The 22,166-nt window shown below is 38.7% G+C and overlaps 1 non-coding gene and 1 pseudogene across 1 annotated transcript; one reads left to right on the forward strand and one right to left on the reverse strand.

The window, feature by feature from the left end:
• Positions 1–1,151: 1,151 nt before the first annotated feature.
• Positions 1,152–10,788, reverse strand: LOC149238925 (3-ketoacyl-CoA synthase 4 pseudogene; annotated as a pseudogene).
• Positions 10,547–10,649, forward strand: LOC149238926 (U6 spliceosomal RNA). The gene has a single exon (XR_016246781.1). It is a non-coding gene; the product is annotated as a U6 spliceosomal RNA (small nuclear RNA).
• Positions 10,789–22,166: the final 11,378 nt, after the last annotated feature.

The raw sequence follows: 22,166 nt of genomic DNA on the forward strand, positions 1-22,166 counted from the left end.
AGACCCATCAAACATATTTCTTAATTTAGAATGGAGCTAATCAAAGAATCCAACAAAACATTTTTTTGTCTAATTGATGCCTCTCTTAGGACTACCATATTTACATTCAAGTCTCTTTCCTAATTCTTTAAAGGGTGGTAGTTCATTGAAAAAGCTCCAACCTTACAAGAAAGAGATCAATGGTTCTATACAATTATACCTAGATATTGTAGTTTGAAATAATGTTAATTTTGATTTAAGCTTGTGGTAAGTATAAATTAAGATGAATGGTAACTTTAATTTGTACAATAACTTTAACACTATACTATTCATCTTCATTTTCATATTTTTTTAAGTGATCTTCTTAATAGTACTTTCTAATTTAAAATATCAAATTCATTTAAAGTATCAAATCCATTTAAAATTGTCAGCAAATCAACCTAAATCTATTTTAACTCAAAATTTATCAACACAATTAAATCTCGACCAAACCCTTGTGTAAATCTTTATTTAAAGGATAAATTTAAATTTAAAATAAATCTAAATTCAAAATTTAATATATAAAAACTTCACACTTAATAAATCTAACTAATTTATTATAAAGAAATAACAAACCAACCTAACAGAATTATCCAAAACCAATCAAACTTAAAATTTAATAAATATAAACTTCAATCCATCTAAATAATTAATTATAAAGAAATAACAAACCAACCTAGCAAAATTATCCAAAACCAATCAAACTTAAAATTTAATAAATATAAACTTCAATAAATCTAACTAATATATTATAAAGAAATAACAAACCAAGCTCACAAAATTATCCAAAACTAATCAAAATTTGGAAATAAATCATAACTTCTCGTAATTTGATATTGGATTACTTCACAATGAAGTTGTATAACTTATACGTTACTCATTTAAATATTAAGAAATAAAAATATACCTTGAGCAGTGTATTACGAATTACGAATAAGCAAATTACAAATATTGCCCAATTGTTTAGGGTTCTTTACAAGTCAACAAAGTGTCTTTCTATAACTTGGTTGGAACAAATTTGCTCATCAAGCTTTATTATTGGAAATACACAACCAAAGATCGATGGGAAAATTACAAAAATGTTAAATCAATTTTCAATAAGATTTATTGTCTTACTTTCAATTTCTGATCTTCTAGAAATATGGGATTGCTATTAGATAGCGATCAAAAGAGTCTAAACACAGACTTTTCCAGGGAATTTTGACAGTCCTCATAGCTTTCCAAATCGAACTATTGCACTTTAATCCTGAGCCAAAAGCTACCTACCATTTTATGTCGCCTTTCTTGATTCTCTCCTTAGCTTCAAGGCATGCAAGTTCATACCAAAGCGTACTGCTGGATGTATTTCCAAACCTGTGAAGAGTCATCTGAGAAGGCTCCATGTTGATGTCGCTAAAAGATAAATTCTTCTACAGTGCATCAAGCACAACTCGGCCTCCAACGTGCATACAGAGATGCTGAGTTGCCAATTTGAAGTCAAGGATGTAGGGTTTCATGTTATTCTCATCGCTTTGAGTGCATGGTCCGCAACTTCCATGAGTTCTTTGGATAGGGTGAGGCCCTTTTTGTTGTCACCATCCTCCTCTTGAAAAACACACTTGTAACTTTTGTCATCTGATCCTGTATGAGTTCTAACCATGTGGAACAACTCGTATTTTGCTCTTCTTCTATCTTTCCTCTTGTTGGATAGAAGAATAGTTGCACCCCAACGAAACAAGCAATTGGGTAGGAGCATTGATCTGTTGGTGCCATGGTACCAATTTAATGTAATTTTTTCAGTGCTCACAACTAGTGCATATGAACTCCCATGCAATTTCAACATGTCTTTGGCCACATCTACTGCTATGATCCCTGCACTGCACCCCATTCCTCCCACGTTGAAGCTCATAATGTTTTCTCTCATCTTGTAATGGTTGACAATCATGGCAGAAAGAGATGGAGTTGAATTAAACAAGCTGCAGTTCACAACTAGGATACTAATATCCTTTGGCCTGATTTTACATTTCTCAAAGACCTCATCCAGGGCTCCAAACATCACCATCTCTGCTTCTGCACGAGCTTCCTTCATTGTGAGCCGAGGTGGGGAAGCCAAAATAGCTTCCAGAAAGTACGTGCATTCTCCAAGCCCAGATTTCTCTAATATTTTCTTCTGAAACCTCAAGCTTCCATCATCAAATAGGCCAAATTTGTTAGAGTGTTCCATGAAATACTCTTTGGTTACCCCAAATTCCTCAGAGGGCTTATAACAGGGAAAATCTACCAATTTCTGAAATGCTTATGTCACAACTCACATGTGTAAGATTGGACGGTACACTGAAATGTACGTTGAAGTACAATACATGGTCCACCGTTCTCAGATCTAAGCTCACCGTTTCAATATCGGCTGAAATTTTCACGAATTCTTTGATTTCTTCAACTGAACCTGGATCCATGAAATGCATCGAAACATAGTCAGTATCGCAGACGTCTTGTTGGAATAATCACCGCACCTCTATAGAATTCGTAATTTCCACCCTGGGGATCCTAGTTACTGGCTTGTAATGTTTACCAACACCTGCGGGTTTTGGTGTAACGACAAACCTCCACATGGTATCAGAGCACAGGGATTTGTAATCAGTGCACAAGCAATTTTATTTGCAGGTTCAGAAGATTGAAGCAACAACAAAGAATGGAATCTAAATTGGAGTTTCCACAATCGGCAATTCTCACTCCATATAATTATTTCGAATGGAAGCCAAAGATTCAACTTCATCTCAGAAGTAGAGGCTTATTTCGAATAACCATGGAAACGAAAGTTGAACCAACATCGGCAATGGAGAAAACAAGATATTTCAATCGCATGGACGAGGCCTTCGGCATCCTATGTTTATCTATTTCTCTAGAACTGCTATTTCATGTTGAATCATGTTCAACTCCAAATGAAGTATGGAAAAAATTGGAAGGATTGTTTGGAAAACAGGATGAAATGCAAGGTCACATTCTCGAAAATGAGTTAAACTCATTAGATCCGAGAAACTTTGAGAACATTCAAGATTTTTTCACAAGGTATAAAGCCTTGTTGCTTCAGCTGAAAGGATGCGGGATCGACAAATCCAAGCAAGAAAATCAGTTGATTCTTTCCATTTTATCAAAACTTGGTCCAGTGTATGCAGTATTCATCTCTACATTCCACACAGTCAGATCTGCAACTGGTGCAACTTGGAAGATGCCCTCACTGGATTCTTTTATTCAGTCTTTGATGCATGAGCAAGATAAGCTCATCAAAATGGGCACACTTAAAAATTCCAAAGCGCATGCACTTACTGTGCATGCAAAAGGAAAGGCAAATCCCAAACCCCCTGATGGATCATCTGGCTCAAAGGAAAGGAAAGGAACGAAAGGGCAATCAATGTGAAATTATTGCCACCGTGGTTTTCATCCTGAATCTGCATGCATGAAGAAGACTATAGATCTTATGGCGTAGACACTCCAGCAACACAATCTTGGAGACCACATTCCTGAGAATGCTAAGAAGAAGTCTGGAGAAAAAGCACCAGATCCAAGAGGTAATGGGCATGCCTTGATTGCTCTTCATTCTGCACCACAAGAATGGATCATCGATTCAGGAGCTTCACATCATATGGCTTCTTCAAAGGAATCCTTTTCTTCACTACATGCATACTCAGGTCCTCCCATTCTCATGGGGGATAATTCTGCAGTTGCAACAACTGGACAAGGAAGAGTGCAATTCGAAGATGGAAGTTTTGAAAATGTCTTGCATATTCCAAGGCTTTCTGTGAATCTTCTCTCAGTGTATCGGATGACACACACAAGCAGCGGAAGGAAAGTGGAATTTACCCCAGATTCCGTGAGCATTTATGACATGCAAACCAATTTGAAGATTGCATCTGACAAGGTAAATGATCAATCTCGTCTATATACATTTTCTGATTTTGTTCCTCAATCAGATTCTATTTTTCTACTTACGCATGCAAATGAAGAAAGTAGGATTTTGCACGAGAGATTTGGGCACTTGAATTTCAGATATATGCAACAGCTTAGTAAGCAAGGGATGGTCAAAGGATTGCCAACCATTGAATTTTCATATGGTGTTTGTAATGGATGTGCTCTTGGAAAGCATCCACAAGAAAAATTCGAGAAGGGGCATGCATGGAGAGCCTCTTCACCTTTGGAACTTCTACACAATGATCTCATGGGTCCATTTCCGGTGCTTTCAATGAGCAAAGAAAGATATGTGTTGTCATTTATAGATGATTACACGAGATTCACTTGGGTTTACTTCTTGAAACTCAAGTCTGAAGTTTTTCAACATCTAAAGATTTTCAAAGCGCATGCAGAAAATCAGTCTGGAAAACGCATCAAAATACTCCGCACAGATAATGGGACGGAATATGTCAACAAAGATATCAAGAATCTTTGTGATGAAGTAGGCATACAGTTGCAGCATACAGTTCCTTACACTCCACAGCAAAATGGCGTGGCTGAAAGGAAAAATCGATCTTTGAAAGAGATGGCTAATTTCATGTTGCATGCAAGATCTCTTCCATCGAAATTGTGGGCCGAAGCTATTAATTGTGCCTCATACATCTAGAACAGATCTCCTCATAAATATGTTACTGGAAAAACACCTTTTGAGGCTTGGACTGGCATGCAACCTGAAGTTAGTCATTTCCACATTTTTGGATCTCGAGCATGGGCCCGCATTCCTCCAGAGAAGAGAAAGGCTTTGGAGCCTCAAAGCAAAGCGTGCATGTTTGTTGGATATTCTGATGAAGTCAAAGGGTATAGATTGCTTGATATCCACACTGAAGAGCTCTTTATTGAAAGGAGTGTAAAGTTTGACGAAGATATTTCGCATGCACCAGTAGATGAACTTGTTACCAAATTTTCATCACCACTCATTGATGAGTATGCAGATGAAACTTCAGACCAGCATTCTGATGAAGATGAGTCTTTTCTTGTGACCCATGTTAGACCACTAGTTGTTGAACATCGAGATCATACTTCTGCATGTAGTTCGGAAGATTCTCGACTACCTTCAACACAAAAATGGTGCAGCATGAGTGATATCCTTGATGATCCTGCCTCTATCCCTCTGTTTGAGGAAGATCCTCAAGCACTCTTAGCTATGGAGCCATCCATGCCCATGCATGCTTATATGATGCATGGATCTGATCCACAAACTTATGCAGAAGCAAATGGGCATCCTGAATGGGAAGCCGCCATGGATGAGGAATATAACTCTCTCATTGAGAACCAGACTTGGGATTTGGTTCCGCTACCTTCAATCGCAAACTTGTGAGATGCAAGTGGGTTTACTGGACCAAGAAAGCATCAAATGGCCAAGTTAGTCGATATAAGGCACGATTGGTAGCAAAAGGTTTTCAGCAAGTACATGGTGTTGACTATGATGAGAGTTTTGCTCCAGTGGAAAAAATGGATTCCATTCGGCTAGCTCTCTCCATTGCAGCAACAAGAGGATGGGAGGTGCATCATATGGATGTGAAGAATTCCTTCCTTCATGGTGATCTCGAGGAGGAAATCTACATGGAGCAGCCACCGGGATACATGCAGAATTCATCTCTGGTATGCAAACTAAAGAAGTCTCTCTATAGCCTCAAGCAGGCACCTAGAGCATGGTATGCAAAGATGGATTCTTATTTGTTATCTCAAAATTTTGTACGCTGCAAATTTGATTCCAATGTTTATTTTCTGAAGAAAATTGACTCCTTTTTGATCATAGTACTCTACGTAGATGATCTTTTGATAACAGGTAGTTCAATTTCTATCATTACTAACATCAAAACTGCATTGCATAAGCGGTTTTCTATGACAGACATGGGCTTGCTAAATTTCTTCCTTGGACTAGAGATCCATCAGCATGATTCTGGCATTACCATTTCTCAACCAAAATATGCCAGAGATCTTTTGGCACGATTTCACATGAGTGACTGCAAGCCGGCAGCCACACCTTTCTTATCAGGGATAAAGCTTGAGAATGGCAAAGACACACCATTGGTTGATTGCACATTGTATCACCAGCTTGTAGGAAGTCTTCTTTATCTCACTCACTCCCGTCCTGATCTCTCCTATGCTGTCGGAGCAGTTTCCAGATACATGCAGGAGCCACATGAGTTACACTGGAATGCTGCAAAGCGCATCCTTCGATATGTCCAGGGGACAATCACCTATGGGATTCATTATGCAGCCAATTATTCTTTGAATCTCATCGGGTTCACAAATTCAGACTGGGCTGGCAACACCAATGATCGCAAGTCTACTTCCGGTTATGTAGTTAGTTTGGGATCCGGCCCAATTTGTTGGTCAAGTAAGAAGCAGGCTGCCATTGTTTTATCATCAGCAGAGGCCGAGTATAGAGGAGCAGTCAATGCCACTATTCAGGCAATTTGGCTACAACATTTCCTATCTGAGCTTGGGATTAGTGTCCATCATCCAACTGTCATCTGGTGCGATAACCAAAGTACGCTAAAGTTTTGCAGAGATCCAGTGCAGCGGCAGTGTACCAAACACATCGAGATCCACATGCACTTCATTAGAGAACTCATTCATGATGGGATCATCGATCTTCAGTACTGTCCTAGTTCCGAGAAGATTGCTGACATCTTCACTAAGACTTTCACTGAGCAGAAGTTTCGATTCCTGCGAGATCGTCTCGGGGTGAAGGACACGACTGCCTAGCAGTTGTCTTTTCTCTACTTTTGCATTATATTTTGAGGGGGGGTTTTCTTCCCACTGGGTTTTCCCTCTTTCCTCCTTTTTATGCATTGTATATGGGTACCTAAAATGGCCGTGTTGTCGGGACTCATTCATTTTGCATCACACTCACCTAAGTTATGCTTAAGGGGGGATGTTGGTGTACATGCACTTAGACTAGATGTGTTGATGTACATGCACCTAGATTAGCTCCAGTTAACTTATTGCTTGCATGTGGCACATGTACACATTAACATAAGATAAAGCACACTTAGCTTTAGTTAGATTTAGTTATTGCATGTACAACTAAGCTTAACTTAGTTTCTTTTATGTATTTATTCTAAAACTAATATTGTAGAATCAATTTTTTCTTTTCTTAATTCTTGCTCGCTTCCTTCCTTCTCTTGCAAGCTTGTTTATTGTTTTGCAGATCTAGATCTGTGTATCTAAAAAATCTCACATGGTATCAGAGCTTGGACCCAGGTTCGGTTCCCCCAAGTTGCGTTTGAGGGGGGGTGTTGGAAGAATCACCGCACCTCTATAGAATCCGTAATTTCCACCCTGGGGATCCTAGTTACTGGCTTGTAATGTTTACCAACACCTGCAGGTTTTGGTGTAACGGCAAACCTCCACACGTCTGTAACAAACAAAATGGACCTCCCAACACAACGTTGAAATTCGCTTCTGAGAGAAACTTCGTCCGCATACGACAACGTCGACGCCATGATTTAAAAATACGGATTCCTAGGGAGAATCTTACACACCACATTCCAGAGATCCTTCAGCTGAGTGGACTGGAAAACGACCTCGATGACATAAATTTCACGATAGCCAACACTACCAGACTTGAATATACACGGCCAAATTCAAAATAGAGTGGATGGAAAATTGAAAATATTAAAATTTGGTGGGAAAATTCAAATCTTGGATCCATTATGCGCATGGTGGATCACCTGTCATTGACATAAGCCACGGATGATGATTGTGAAAATGTACAAACACATCAACCCATTTCCTATTAATCGAAAATTGTTCACTTGAAAAATTAAGTACACGGGTTGAACATGTGAGCCCTTCTCCGAAGACTGTCCTTAGGGTGTATTAATGGCTCTATATTGTTGGAAATATTGGTGGCTTGTTATGCGTAAGTTAAGCATGTGGCCATGAATTGATTGTGATTACAGTGAATGTTAAGGTCGTTTAGGTTAAATTCTTGTTTTATTGTGTTGAGAGGCTCTCTACAACCTAGTATGGGGTAGATCTCAAGTAAAAACATAAACATGTAAACATATATGTAAATGTAAATGTAAACTTAAACGTATTGTTTAACATTTAACATTTAAAATTTTTAATCTAATGTCCCTATTTAAAAATCAATCTAATTGTTATTATGTATAAATACAATATAAATTTAAAATATAAAGAGGTTTAGGAACACTCAAAAGAGAGGTATGGTAAATAAATAAAAATATATCAAATAGGATTAGAAATCAACATCTAATTATATACCAAGCATATGGGCCAAATGCCATGCTAAATAAAAAAGATATGATAAATAAATAAAAATAGAAATAAACCAAAAGTATGGTAAATAAAAAAAACCTCTTTTTATATTTACTCCATAGACCTCTTTGTACTTACTAACACTAAAAAAATGTTTTATTTAGGTTAAGCCCATGGACCAAATACCATGGGCCAAATTATTATTAATACCATAAAAAAAAATATTATTAACTCTAATATTAATATTAAAAGATTAATATTATTAATATTATTATGATTAAATCTAATATTTGTATTAATATATTATAATATTAATATTATTAAATTTAATAATTTTGGATTAATACAATATTGAATTTATTATATTTTAATATACATTAAATATCATGATATATATTATCTCTAGATATATATGGGAGGGAAGAACAAAGAGATAGAGTGATAGAGGTGGAGAGATGGAGATAAATTGAAGGAGGGGGAAAGGAGGAATGAAGGGAGAGAGAGGGAGAGTGAGAGAGGTAGAGAAGGGTAAGAGAGGGACAGGGAGACACAAAGATGAAGGGTGGAGAGAGAGAAGGGAGATAGTAAGATGATTGGAGGGTAGAGAGAAAGAGAGAGAGCTGAGGGAAGAAAGAGGAAGGTAGGAGAGAAAGGGAGAGAGAGGAAGGATGAGAGAGAGGACTTGTGAGAGAGGAGGAGAGAGGGAGGGATAGAGAGATGGAGTTGGAGGGGGAGAAAGGGAGGGAAGAAGAAAGACATAGAGAGTGAGAAGTGGAGAGAGAGAGGGAGTGACAAGGGAGAGATGGAAAGAAAGAGTGTATGTTTAGGGGTGAGATAAAGAGACAAAGAAGGAGAAATAGAGAGAAGGGGGAGAGAAGGGGAGAGAAGGAGGGAGGAAGGGATATAGTAACATAGTTGGAGAGAGAGAGAGAGGGAGAGAGGATTGGAGAGAGGGAGAGAGAGAGAGAGAGAGAGAGAGAGAGTGATGGGGGAAGAGAGAGGGAGGTAGGAGAGAAGGGGAGAGAGAGGAAGAACGAGAAACAAGACTTGAGAGAGAGGAGGAGAGTGATGGGGGAAGAGGAGGATTGGAGGGCAAAGAGAGAGAGAGAGGAGAAGAGAAGGAGGGATAGGAAGATGGATTTGGAGGGGAAGAGAGGGAGGAGAGAAGAAATACATAGAGAGTGAGAAGTGGAGAGAGATAGGGAGTGACAAGGGAGAGATCGAGAGTGTGTGTGTATGTTTGGGGGTGAGATAAAGAGACAAAGAAGGAGAGATGGAAACAATGGGGGAGAAGGAGAAAGGAGAGAGGGAGGGATATAGTAACATAGTTGGAGAGAGAGAGAGAGAGAGGGAGGTGGGAGAGAAAGGAAGAGATAGAGGATGTGACAGAGTGGATAGAGGGAGGGAAAGAGAGATGGAGTTGGAGGGGGTGAGAGAGGGAGCTAAGAAAAAAGAAATAGAGAGAGAAAGGTGGAGAGAGAGAGGGAGTGATAAGGAAGATGGAGAGAGAGGGAGAGAGGACAACAGGAGGGAAGAGAGATAGAAGCGGGGAAGAGAGAGAGAGGGAGAGGAGGAGGGAGGGATAGATAGATAGATTGGAGAGAGATAATATATGTTTTTGAGGTGATATAGAGAGACAAAGGGAGATAGAGATATAGATGGAAAGTGAACAAAGGGAAGAAGAGAGGGAGGGAGGGATAGAGAAATTGATAGATATGGGGTTAGAGAGCATGTGTGTTTGGGGGGTTGAGATAAAAAGACAAAGAAGGAGATATAGATATAGATGGAGGGGGGATAGAGGGAAGAATATTTTTTTCACTAGATGCATTGATTTTAGTGTAGATGTTGATTTCTAATGATATTTGATTTCTTGCACTAGATGCATTGATTTCAATGTAGATGATTTCTAATCCTATTTGATTTCTTGCACTAAAATGCACTGATTTAAATGTATATGGTAATTTCTAATCCTATTTGATTGCTTTCACTAGATGCATTGATTTCAATGTAGATGATTTCTAATCCTATTTGATTTCTTGCACTAAATGCATTCATTTCAGTGTAGATGGCGATTTCTAATCCTATTTGATTGATTGCACTAAATGCATTGATGTTAGTTAGATTTTCTTTGGTCGCACACGGCTGAAACGAGCCTAGATCCATCTTAACTTTGGATCTATCAAGCGCTGATAGGGATAAAATATCTTGAGGTCCAAACCTTTCCTCAAGTTTTGCACTCAAAAAATAAGTTTGCACCTCGAAATATTTGATCCATATCAACGCTTGATAGATCCAGAGTTAACACATTAGAGTCTCTTCGGAGACATCTGATAAAATCGGAACGATACATAGAAGATTAACATGGCCCCTGCGCAAGGATGACACGCACAAATCAAGATTTTTCCAACAATAATGTTGCAATGTGGAAATGAGAAGGTCTGATGGTCGCTTCCCTGGCGTGACCGCATCTTGACACGGGGTAGGGCCTCCGAGGTACAACTAGTACACACCTCCATAGACTAGGTCCGTTTCCCTGCAAGCCCTCAACTCCATGCCGTTACGCTCCCTCTTTTTCGACGCGCGCTTGCCTTACCCCCCGCGACGATGACTGAAACCCTACCATCCATAGGTTTTGCGCAACTGTTTTGGTCCCCTCCTATGACAGTTACTCTAGAAAATGGTGGCAGTTGGCGTAACCCTCGGGGAATCAATGGAGACCTACTTAATAGACTACTCTGACGACCCCCTCGAGGGCATATCCATTTTCGTCAGGCCATCCAGCTCCAAAGTTTACTTCCCGTTTAGCAGAGAACTAACTGAGGTAATCGCTCCGCTTCTGTCGCTCACGGGTCCGACCAACGCAGTCAGTGAACTCCTGAAAGTGCCATCCTCTTGCCCACCCTCAGCTATCCCTCCCTTGGCGCCGATCCCCCATCAATTTGCATCCAGGATCTCTGGCCCTGACTCGACAGTTGGTTCTTTCGGCCTCTCTTCACTCCAACCCTCTGCCGCTTTGCATTATCCCTCACAGTCTCTGCAGGGAGAGGCTCCGCCAATTCTTGCTCCTTCTATCCCGTACTCGGCTCCTGCTCCCCCCTCCAGCTGTTACTTGAACGTCCCCCCCTCTCGGATGCCTTCCCTACTGCCCGAGACCTGTCGCCACCAAACACACAAATTGGGTATTGTCCTCCTTATGGCACACAAATTGGGTATTGTCCTCCTTCTGGCACATTGAATAGGCCAAGATAATGCTAAGGAGGTGGAGTCCTTTATTTGACCCAGACAAAGAGTAGCTTGGGGCTGGGCCAATTTGGGTTCGTCTCCCTAGTTTGCCACTCACTTCTGGATTGAAGACATCTTTAGGAGAATTGGGAACTCTCTTGGTAACTGTTTAGACTATGATAAATCTTACCTCTCCATTGGGGTCATGGCCTATGCACGGATACTGGTTCACTTGGACATTAGAGGAGGGCTACAGGAGCAAGTTACCCTGCGTTGGAGGAATTACAATCGCACCCCGATACTTGACTACGAGGGGGTCCTCTTCCGATGCAGACGATGCCACAGGGTGGGGAAACCTCTACAAATATTTCCCTCTTCTTGCAAAATCAAAGGCTAGGAACAAGGGAATTCATCTCCCTCCTTGAAAGCTCAGACATAGGCGGATCACTCGGATGAGGTAGAGAAAATTGACGTTGATGCAGCTGGGTCTAGGCCAGTCTCGAAAACTTCGAAGAAGCACGGGAAAACACCTCTTCAGCCTCCTTCACCTCCACTGACCAGGTCTAAGGCGGCCGCTGGAGCCGCGCTATCTTCGGGTATGTCTATTCCTGTCCCTTGCTCTGCATCTATTACTAGTACTTCTTCACATAATGGTAATGCTATGGGACCTCGGCAAAGCCTGGTTATTTCGCAATACAGCCTAATCCACCTTGAATGTCCCCTCAATTCCCCTCTGCTTGTTATTTCTTGTACCCCCCCCTACCATCTCTGAGGAAGTGCCATCATAATTGAAACCTAGATCTGATCCCTTCCCCCATCGATACCACCTCCACTCACTTTCTCAGTTTCAGGCTCCAAATGAAATAGGCATTGGACTTGTCCCTCCCTCCACTACTCCGAAGCTCCCTCGAGGCAAACCTTCCTCCCTGTCAAAAGCTAAATAATAGGTAGGAATGGAGGTTTCCACAGGGAAAGAGCTTACTCTTGACAGGGTCCTTAGAGCGCAGAGCCCAATGGAGTCGTCTCTACCATGAAATTCCTCTCCTTCAATTGCAGAGGGATTGCTAGTCTCGAGAAAAACTAGCACTGCAGAGGCTTCTCCAGAAGGAGCTGATTGATATGGTCTTCCTACAAGAAACCCTGGGTGCCGCCGATGCCATCTCCCCTCTCCTGGAATCCGTGCTCCCAAGATGGCATTTCCAAGCCATTGATATAAATGGCTGCTCGGGTGGCATCGCCTTGGGGTACAATCCTCGCTCGATAAAACTGAATGGCACCTAGGGTGGCATCAGTTTCATTGGGGCGGATACCTTCTCTACCGATCTGGGAATCAAAATCAGACTGTTGAATTTCTAGGGGCCCTGCCACCACCGGGAGAACTTCTGGGAGCAACTTCTATCAGCCAATATCTTTCAATCAGACAATATCATTCTGGGTGGAGACCTAAACTTCTCTCTTGGCTTCTCAGAGTCATGGGGGCACCATGCCCAGGTAGATCCCTTATCGGTCTTCTTCGAGCATCTCCTAGATACACACAGTCTCATTGATATCCCATCTGCAAAGATTATCCCGACCCCGAGGAATAGAAGAAGCGGGGAGGATAGTCTTGCCAAGAGACTCGACCGTTTCCTCATCAAGGAACGATTTCTGGAGCAAGGGTTCACTTACCGCCATTGGGTGGGATCAGGTGGTCTATTAGACCACTTATCGATATACCTTGATATCCGAGGCGATATTAGCAAGCCACGAGCCCCTTTCAAATTCAACTCCTCCTGGTTGAAGAATAATTCCTATACCCACCTCGACTCAGAATTTTGGAAGGCCCACCCACCTGCTGCCAGAAGGAACATCACGGATGGGTTTGTCGTTAGCCTAAAGGAACTAAAGAAGCTATCAAAGATTTAGGAACATAACAAGAGGATACAAGATGAGAAAATATTAAGAGAAATTGAATTAGAAATTGCTGATATGGAGGAAGAAAGCGGGGGTCTCTTCCCATCAAATGAACACAGGGATAAGCTCACAAACTTAACAACCAAGCCGAGAAACATACTTAAGGAAAGGGAGGAAACTTTGGAGATTGAGAAGCAGAGCAATATGGTTGAAGGAAGGAGATGATAACTCTAAATTCTTCGATAAATTGCAATTGGAAGAAAGGCAATCAACACAATCTAGAAAGTGAAAAATGAGCAAGGAATTGAGGTGGACACCTTCCCTCACTTGGCCACCCTAGCCACCTCACATTTCAAACAGGTCTATCAAGCTCCTCCCAATGCCACCCGAGCAGAGGTCATAAGGGTAGCACAACTATTCCCTTGGTTTATTGAGCAAGAGGATGCTAGGGAACTAAATAGAGAAGTCACTCTTGGGGAACTGGAAGCCACCCTGAAATGGTTTAAGAGAGACAAGAGCCCCGGTCCAGATGGCTGGTCACTGGAGTTCTATCTAGCCTTTTCGATATACTAGGACAATATTTACTCAAGGTCATCGAGGAATGAAGGATATCTGGCCGAATGCATGGGGCCATCAATTCCACTTTCATCGTTCTCATCCTTAAATTAGACAATCCGTTAACTTTCAATGATTTCCGGCCCATCTCCCTGTGCAATTGCATATACAAAATCATCTCCAAAATCATTGCTAACTGCCTCCCCCTATACTATCCACCCAAATCTCCTCAGAACAATTTTCCTTCCTACAAGATCATCAAATACATGAAGCTATAGGAACATCCCAGGAGGTATTGCACTCCATACAGACTAAGAAGATCAAAGGTATGATTCTTAAAGCTGATCTATCAAAGGCATTCGCCCAGGTAAGCTGGTTATATATTAGAATGCTCCTAACTCATTTAGGATTTCCTATGGGAGTTATAAAATGGATTATGTTCTGCATTACTAATATATCCTTTAGTGTCCTAATAAATGGAGTCGTTTCTCCTTTCTTCCACTCTGAAAGCGGACTCAGACAAGGATGCCCATTATCCCCCCTACTCTTCGTCCTGGTTATGGAAAGGCTCAACAAATTACTTAAGGATATGCACCTTATAGGTAGGCTCTCGGGCATCAGGATCACGAACATATGCACAATAACACACCTTCTCTTTGTGGATGATGTGTTAATTTTCCTTAATGGGGGTCTTGGAGATCTGACTACTATACAAAATACTATCAACCTATTCAAAACTGCAACTGGCATGATCATTAAGAACTCAAAATCCACCATTACCGTATCTGACTGCTCCCCTCATGAGATTCAGTTTGCACTACAAAGGTTTCCATTCACCCTGTTGCAGCTAGATGAAGGCCTCCGGTATCTGGGATACAGGTTGAAGCTGTTGGGTTACAAAATAGCTAACTTGATATGGTTAATCTCTAAGTTAGAAAGGAAACTTAATATATGGTATCACAAGTATCTCTCCAGAGCCAGAAGACTAGTGCTTATCAAAGCTGTTCTCGAGGCCACCCTAGTTTACTGGATGTCACTTGCATGGATTCTAAGGAAAATCCTTTCAAAAATACAAAACCTCTTTTGCAGATTCTTGTGGAAAGGCAAACAAATAGGGAGGATTTTTGCATGGGAAAATGGGATCTGCTCTCCATTCCTAAGAAATGGGGAGGCCGGGGCATTAAGAAATTGGAAGGTTTCTCCTCTACACTAGCGGCCAAGCTAGGGTGGCAATTAATAACCTCTAGCAGCCTCTGGACCACAGTAGCATCCTCAAAATATATCGATCCATTAAGGCCGATGGATTGGCTGAGACAGACAAGCTGGAACAAATTTGGGATTTCAAACATATGGAAAGCGGTTTTGAATTCATTGTCACTTATTCATGATGGCCTTACGTGGAGAATTTCTGATGGGACATTTGTTCGCATCGGTCTCGACCCTTGGATAAGGTGTGGGAGTGCACACTTACTACCTGAAGGACTAATCCAACAACTAACAGAGATTGGAATCACACACATCTGTCACATTGTCGACCAGGAGAGATCTACCATCCTGCACCAAGCTTGGAAGTCCACTTAAATCCTGCTCTTACCCCTTCATTGGCACCAGTCCTGGAGGACATACTCATCAACCCTCATTGAGTCTCACATCCATATATTGGAAGGGGAGGATGAGATTACATTGGCAATAGCAAAAAATGGTTGGTACTCTCCAAAGGAGGGATATCTACACCTTGCCAGTAGACATAGACTACAACATATTGATATATGGTGGAAAGGAATGTGGAAGCTCAAAGACCCCCTAGAAAAAGATTACTTATGTGGTCCATCCTGAAAAACAAAGCCTCGACCGGAGATAACCTGATCAAAAGGGGGCAATATGGGCCCTATTGTTGCTGCCTATGTAAAGATAGCTTAGAAAATGTGGATCACCTATTTTTCTCTTGCCCCATCACCACCCACTCTCATACATCCCTTCAGCCATCTTATGGAGGGGTCAAACCATCAAGGATGTTTGGGCCAATTGGTGGACATCAACATCCCCGCAGAAAGCAAGGAACCTTCCCCTCCTCATTAGCTGGGAAATTTGGATAGCCAGGAACCGTATCATCTTTTTGGATTCTGCCCCCATTGGCCCTCCATCATCGCCCGAATCCTTGTTGACTACAGAAATATACCTGATGAAGATGATAACACTCCTCCCCGAAATATTATCCCTGAGACCATTGATCACTCCCAACCTTGGACTTATTTTGACGAATCAGCACAACAGGCAGGATGTGTGGGGAGCGGGGGGGGTGGAGTTCTATATCTAACTAATTCCCATTACTATCAAATACAAATGGGACGTGGTACAAAAAACTATGGAGAACTCACACGACATCTGGATGATCCAGGAACAAAGAGAATGGGAGCACTACCAATATTTCCACTGCCTCTACATGCACCATGCAGCACAGGCTCAATAGGAGCCTGATATTTATTTTGCTTATACTTAAACAATACATGATATAGGAAATACTCTATGCATAGAGTAATTAAAATTTTGAGTTTTAAACAACACATGTCTAAGGAACTTTCTCCCTATGTGGAGAACATATCTGCTTTTATTTTTTGGATAGGCATACAACCTATAAAATCATGCATATGCACATAGCATCTGCAACATGTAATTTTCCTTAATATTAATGAAAATTACGATTTTTCCAAGGGAAAAAAAGAGATAAATCCAGAGTTAAGATAGATCTAACTAGTGTTATGGACCAGTGAATTGTTAATTGATGACGTGGTTTAAGTTAAACCTTGTTTTATGTTATGTACCAGATTGATTGAGTTAAAAGTCTCAATGAAACAATGGAAATGAAAATTACAGAAGCAAGCACATTGATGGAGATTCGAACGCGTCTTTGCTCGATGGACGACCGTGCTTTGCTCGGGGCATAAACGTTATGTTAGTGTTTTTCGAAAGGAAGGTTCCAAATCGTCTTTTTTGTCGCCATTTCTCACAAAAGAGTAAATTACAAAAAGATAAGATCATAGTCTCCTACACTGATTAGGCAGGCGTAGCTTTAAATTTAAAAACAGAAACACGCCAGTAGTGTATTTTGCATTATCTTTGACTCGCAACCCTTTGAAAGTAGGCTTCCGATTCTCCGTATTGTGAGTCTGTTAATGAAATAAGATAAAAAGAAACAAGAGGAGTTTCATTATTTGATAATATCTTCTGTAGAGCACAGGCATAACTTATGTGAAAAAACTTATTTACCTTTTCTCTGAGATTCAACGATGATAAAATATTCACACTGTCATATAATTGCCTGAGTTTGGCTACGGAAATGAGAAAGAAAATGTGGAGTAAAACTTCAAAGCAATAAGCCAAGAGAAAAAATGCTGTACTTTTTAGTTTTGCTGATTCTTTGCATTCACCTAACAGCAGCCTGGCAACATCTTCCAGTGATACTACCTGTGCCTGAGCAAACGAAAAAGCTTAGACCTCAAATTAACAGCGGCAGAAGAAATAAAATAGACCAGAGTGCGGAGGAGCCCCGCACAATGGACTTTCGCGCACCACTAATTTAAAATTAAATTATCAGTGTCTAAAATTATTATTATTTACTAAAAAGCTTAGAAGTTTAGTCCGTTAATATTTGAGCCTATGTGTCAGCTCGGCATTTGCTATGCTTGGAGTGCTCACTTGGAATTTGCTCTTCCCATTTGACTGACGGACGAAGACATTAGATTTTTGACCAAATATATATCTTTATAACCTAAGAGGATTGAAATTGTAAAATGCTTATTCCGATATAAAAACAACTCTAAACTAATTATTAATTCGTTAAAATCGTATAAGACCGTCTAGACGACTGAGAATAACACTTATTCTATTGTTCGTATTGTCTTTTATATAAATGTCAATGTAGTAATTAGTTAAACGGATAGGCTTTTTTTTGGAATCAGTCAAACCTCTGGTTTTCGTCTACCTTTCTCGTGTCTGTTACGTTGCCTTTCTGCTCCCACTTGACATCTGTGCACACCAGTTTTACGCCGGAGATCCAGGAGACTCCATTTGAATGCTTCGTGGAGTTTATGACACTGAATGGTGCACGACGAAGACTCCGCTGATGGTTTCTTCTAGCATGTTGTGTTGTATTAAAACTTTATTTAAGAAAAAACTTTCTGGAAAACCTAGCCTTTGATTGCAAGATTTCTGCTGGTCTTTTCCTCGAAGTATGCGCAAGTCTTTCAATGATATGCATAATCGCCGAGATTTATGATAGTTTCCTTAACTGCACCAGAGGTTTTTATGTTCGTGCGTAGCTTGAATATTTCGACAAGTATTTGCATGAGAAGGAAGGCAAAATAAGAACATTGCTTTAAAAAATCTTAGCCAAATGAAAGATCTAGCCATTCAGCGCTGCAAAATTTGACGAATGCAACCAGTTTAATTTATTATCTTGAAGAAATCCTCTAATCAAAAAATCAGCTCGATTCATCACAGCTAACAGTTTAATCTGATCATTTACTCAACTCTCTCACTCATTCTTGTCAGTCTACGAAAAGGAATGCCGGATTCCTCTAAGCCTCCTCCCAAAACGCCAAACAAACCAGCTTTCAACGGATTACTATAGGATTCTATTCTGCTAAATTACATGAAAAAGATACGAATAAACCAGCTTTCAACGGATTACTATAGGATTCTATTCTGCTAAATTACATGAAAAAGATACGAATAGGTTGATTTAGTTCGTTTTCTCGAAATACTCTGAGGAACGCAAAGATTGGCAAAGCTTACTCAACCAACTTTTGCCCCAAAAATTCGCGCTCTTTGCCTGCCACTGTCCACTCGTGGACGATTTTATTCCTTTTTTTTAGGATTAAGAAGCCAGTATTTTCCATAAACAAGCCAGCAATTTTGGCTCCATTTTATAGCCAAGGACCATCATTTTGCTTCCGAAGAGTAATAGTTTGACCATTTGGGGACCCGTTCTTCTGCAAATCCCTCCGAAATAAGCTCGCTTGGGATTTGAACTGTTCTATCTACTGTTCCGTTTAAATACATCATTCACTTCACCGTGGTTAAAGAGCGATGCCGGATCTACAAACTTCGGTTAGAGTGACTTGAGTTAATGAAATTTGTGGTCTTGTAATCACTCACGAAAGTGTGAACTTTAGTCCCACGTGAACTTCAAAGACACTGTGCCAGCCCGGATTGGACTGTGGATTTGGTTTATTTTTTGGTTGTGTAAAACTCATATTGATATAAATTAGGCTGTATAGGTAGTGTTTTTTTTGTCACTCAGTTCAATTATTAAATTCTGAAACATATGAACAAAGTATTATTTCATGTTTTTTATCATTAATATAAATTTATATATGTTTAGCATGTTCTCCCATGTGCAATTTTATTATTTATTTGCAAATATAATTGAAAATTTGTATTTGATAATTTTTTTGCTAAAAAGAAGTACATCAATGTATTTTTATAATACTATACTCATAATTGTTTTATAATTTAATGCTTAATGAAAAGTTACAAGCTAAAATTTACTTGAAATTTAATTAAAACAAATGTTATATAGTAGTGAGTAGTCATCCCTTAGTTTAAATATAGCTACATTAAAGTAAAAAAACTGAATTCATGTTAGTGTTAAAATTTAGAATTTAGTGTTTAAAGGTCTGAACCATTTTACTTGACAACAAAAAATTTCCAAGGAAGATGGTAATGCCTTTCCACCCTTGTTTAACATATATATTTGAGTTTTGCAAGCCATTGGTTTAAATATGGTAGACGTCATTTAACAACTCACAAGTTATTGACCATTTGCACTACCACTGGGTCATTTCATCCAAGGTACAATATAACAAACCACATTTGACAAAATTCTATACCATGCTTCAACTATGAAAGTAGCATATTTTCAATTCAAAATCTATTATCTACTTTTGTGTAGGTAAATTCAAGTAACAATGTTGTAGTTGATTGTGCAAGCAACATCCATCTTTGTTCTAAAGTTGCAATTACCTTAATAAATTTTTTTTTAGCTTTATCTCAACCCAAAATTATTACTATATTTTCACTTCAAAATCTATTATCTAATTTTGTGTAGGTAAATTCAAGTAACAATGTTGTAGTTGGTAGTTATGATTGTGCAAGCAACATCCATCTTTGTTCTAAAGTTGCAATTATCTTAATAAAATAATTATTTTTTTAGCTTGATCTCAACCCAAAATTATTAAGAAATGTTCGAGAATACTAAGAACTAATTAGAGAAACTCTTGACAATATGGAACTAATGTCCCATCTCATACCTATAACTTTCAATTGTTGACATGGCTCAAGAATTATCTTGTAATTAGTATTTCTTCTTTAAAAACAATATCATTTTTGGAATAAATATATAACATGCATCATTGATTTATACTAATACAAATTCAAAGCTAAAGTTGATACTAGCAATGCTAACAAAATAAAAGTAAAACTAGGTTTAATGGCCTTAGCAAAGAGAAAGTTTTGCAAAAAGTTCTATAACAAATGCATTTCACATTATCTACCTATTTTCATTTATAGATAAAATAGCATAATAGACAATTTGCAAAATATAAAAAACTTCAATTTTAGATTAACAAAAAATTGCAAGACAATATATCATTATAATCAAATATGTCTTTAAAGTAAAGTTACTTAATTGCTACTTAGTTTAAAAATAGCTAAATTCAAGTGAAATTATTGCATTCAAGTTAGCCTTAATGTTTACAATAGATTTTACTGATTGGTAAATTGAGGTATTTTGTTAATTGTAATTATGCATTGTTTAATGTTTACAATAATTGGTAAATTGAGATATTTTGTTAATTGTAATTGTGCATTATTGTCCGGTATGAACAAGTTTCCTAATTTTATTTCTTGAAATATAAATTGATTCACAATCACTTACTAAATTATGACTTATTAAAACTATTTTTAATTTCATAAAAATAACGAGATTAATATGTTAAAAATTGTAAAGAATTATATTGTATAATCCAAAATAAAATGCAAATAAGAATAAGAAAAAGTAATATTTAAAAATCCAAAATAATAGAAAACAAATAAAACTAATTAAATTTTAATGCATTAAGTAAAACGCCCCATAAATATTAAAAATTAAATGTAATGAATCACGATATATATACCCTTACTCTAATTTTTGAAATATATTTCAGGCTACTCTGATTTTAAGGCATGTTTGTTTCGATAAAACAATGCATTGAACGGAATTTAAGTTCCATGTCTTTCGTTTTAAAGTGAATAACGGTGGACAAATCAATAATTATGTGTGAGTGAATTTGTCTAAATGATCCGTTCCTTGTGATTTGAGAAATAATTTATTAATTTGTCACATTCTCAAGCAACATGTTTCACAAAATAAAACAATGTATTTATTGAACTACGGGAGTTGGGACACAAAACCCTGTCTTTAATGTCAATGTACAACTTCCCAATTTCCACCTATTACAAATATCAGATTACCTACGATAATTAGGCATTACATAAGATAGGAATAACGCATGGTAGGTTACCGCGCACGGTTTGATAGGCACTCTAAATGGGAAAGCCCTAATTCCAACTTTATTGCATAGTAAATGCGGTTTGACATGGGGTCGATATAACACGATATAACACGCCCCTATTTTTTTTCTCTCTCATCACCGTGCGGCGTGTTATATCGTGTTATATTGGCCCCAATATAACACGATATAATACGCCGTTATTTTTTTTTCTCTCTCATCACCGTGCGGCGTGTTATATCGTGTTATATCGGCCCCATGTCAGGCCACATTTACTATGCAATAGCGTTGGAAATAGGGCTTTCCCTGCAAAGGTACGATCGCTGCAAAAAACCATCATTGCAAAATAAGAGGCAAGCTCACTTAACCAATGGAAAGCGAAAAAAATATTGAATTAAAATAATAATAAAATAAATTAATTTCTTTTATAATGTTTAGCTTACATATTTTGTGTTCAATTTTTAGTTGCTTGAAATTTAATGTCATAATCAAACGTTACCTTGTTGCGTCAGGGAATAATAATAAAGTAATATTAATGTCTCAAATAAAGAGAGGAAATTCAAAAATATAATTCATATAAAAGATAGAAAATAATTATATTATAATATTAATGGGTAAGAGAAAGAGAATATAAGTAATTGTACATATTGAATTTTTATTTTTATTTTATTTTTTAAGAAGTTGATGATTTTAATATAATAAAAGTTATTT

The sequence above is a fragment of the Pinus tabuliformis genome, chromosome 8, assembly GCF_031772625.1.
Source record: "Pinus tabuliformis cultivar Carrire ecotype Pingquan chromosome 8, CPIR1, whole genome shotgun sequence".
NCBI lineage: Eukaryota > Viridiplantae > Streptophyta > Pinopsida > Pinales > Pinaceae > Pinus > Pinus tabuliformis.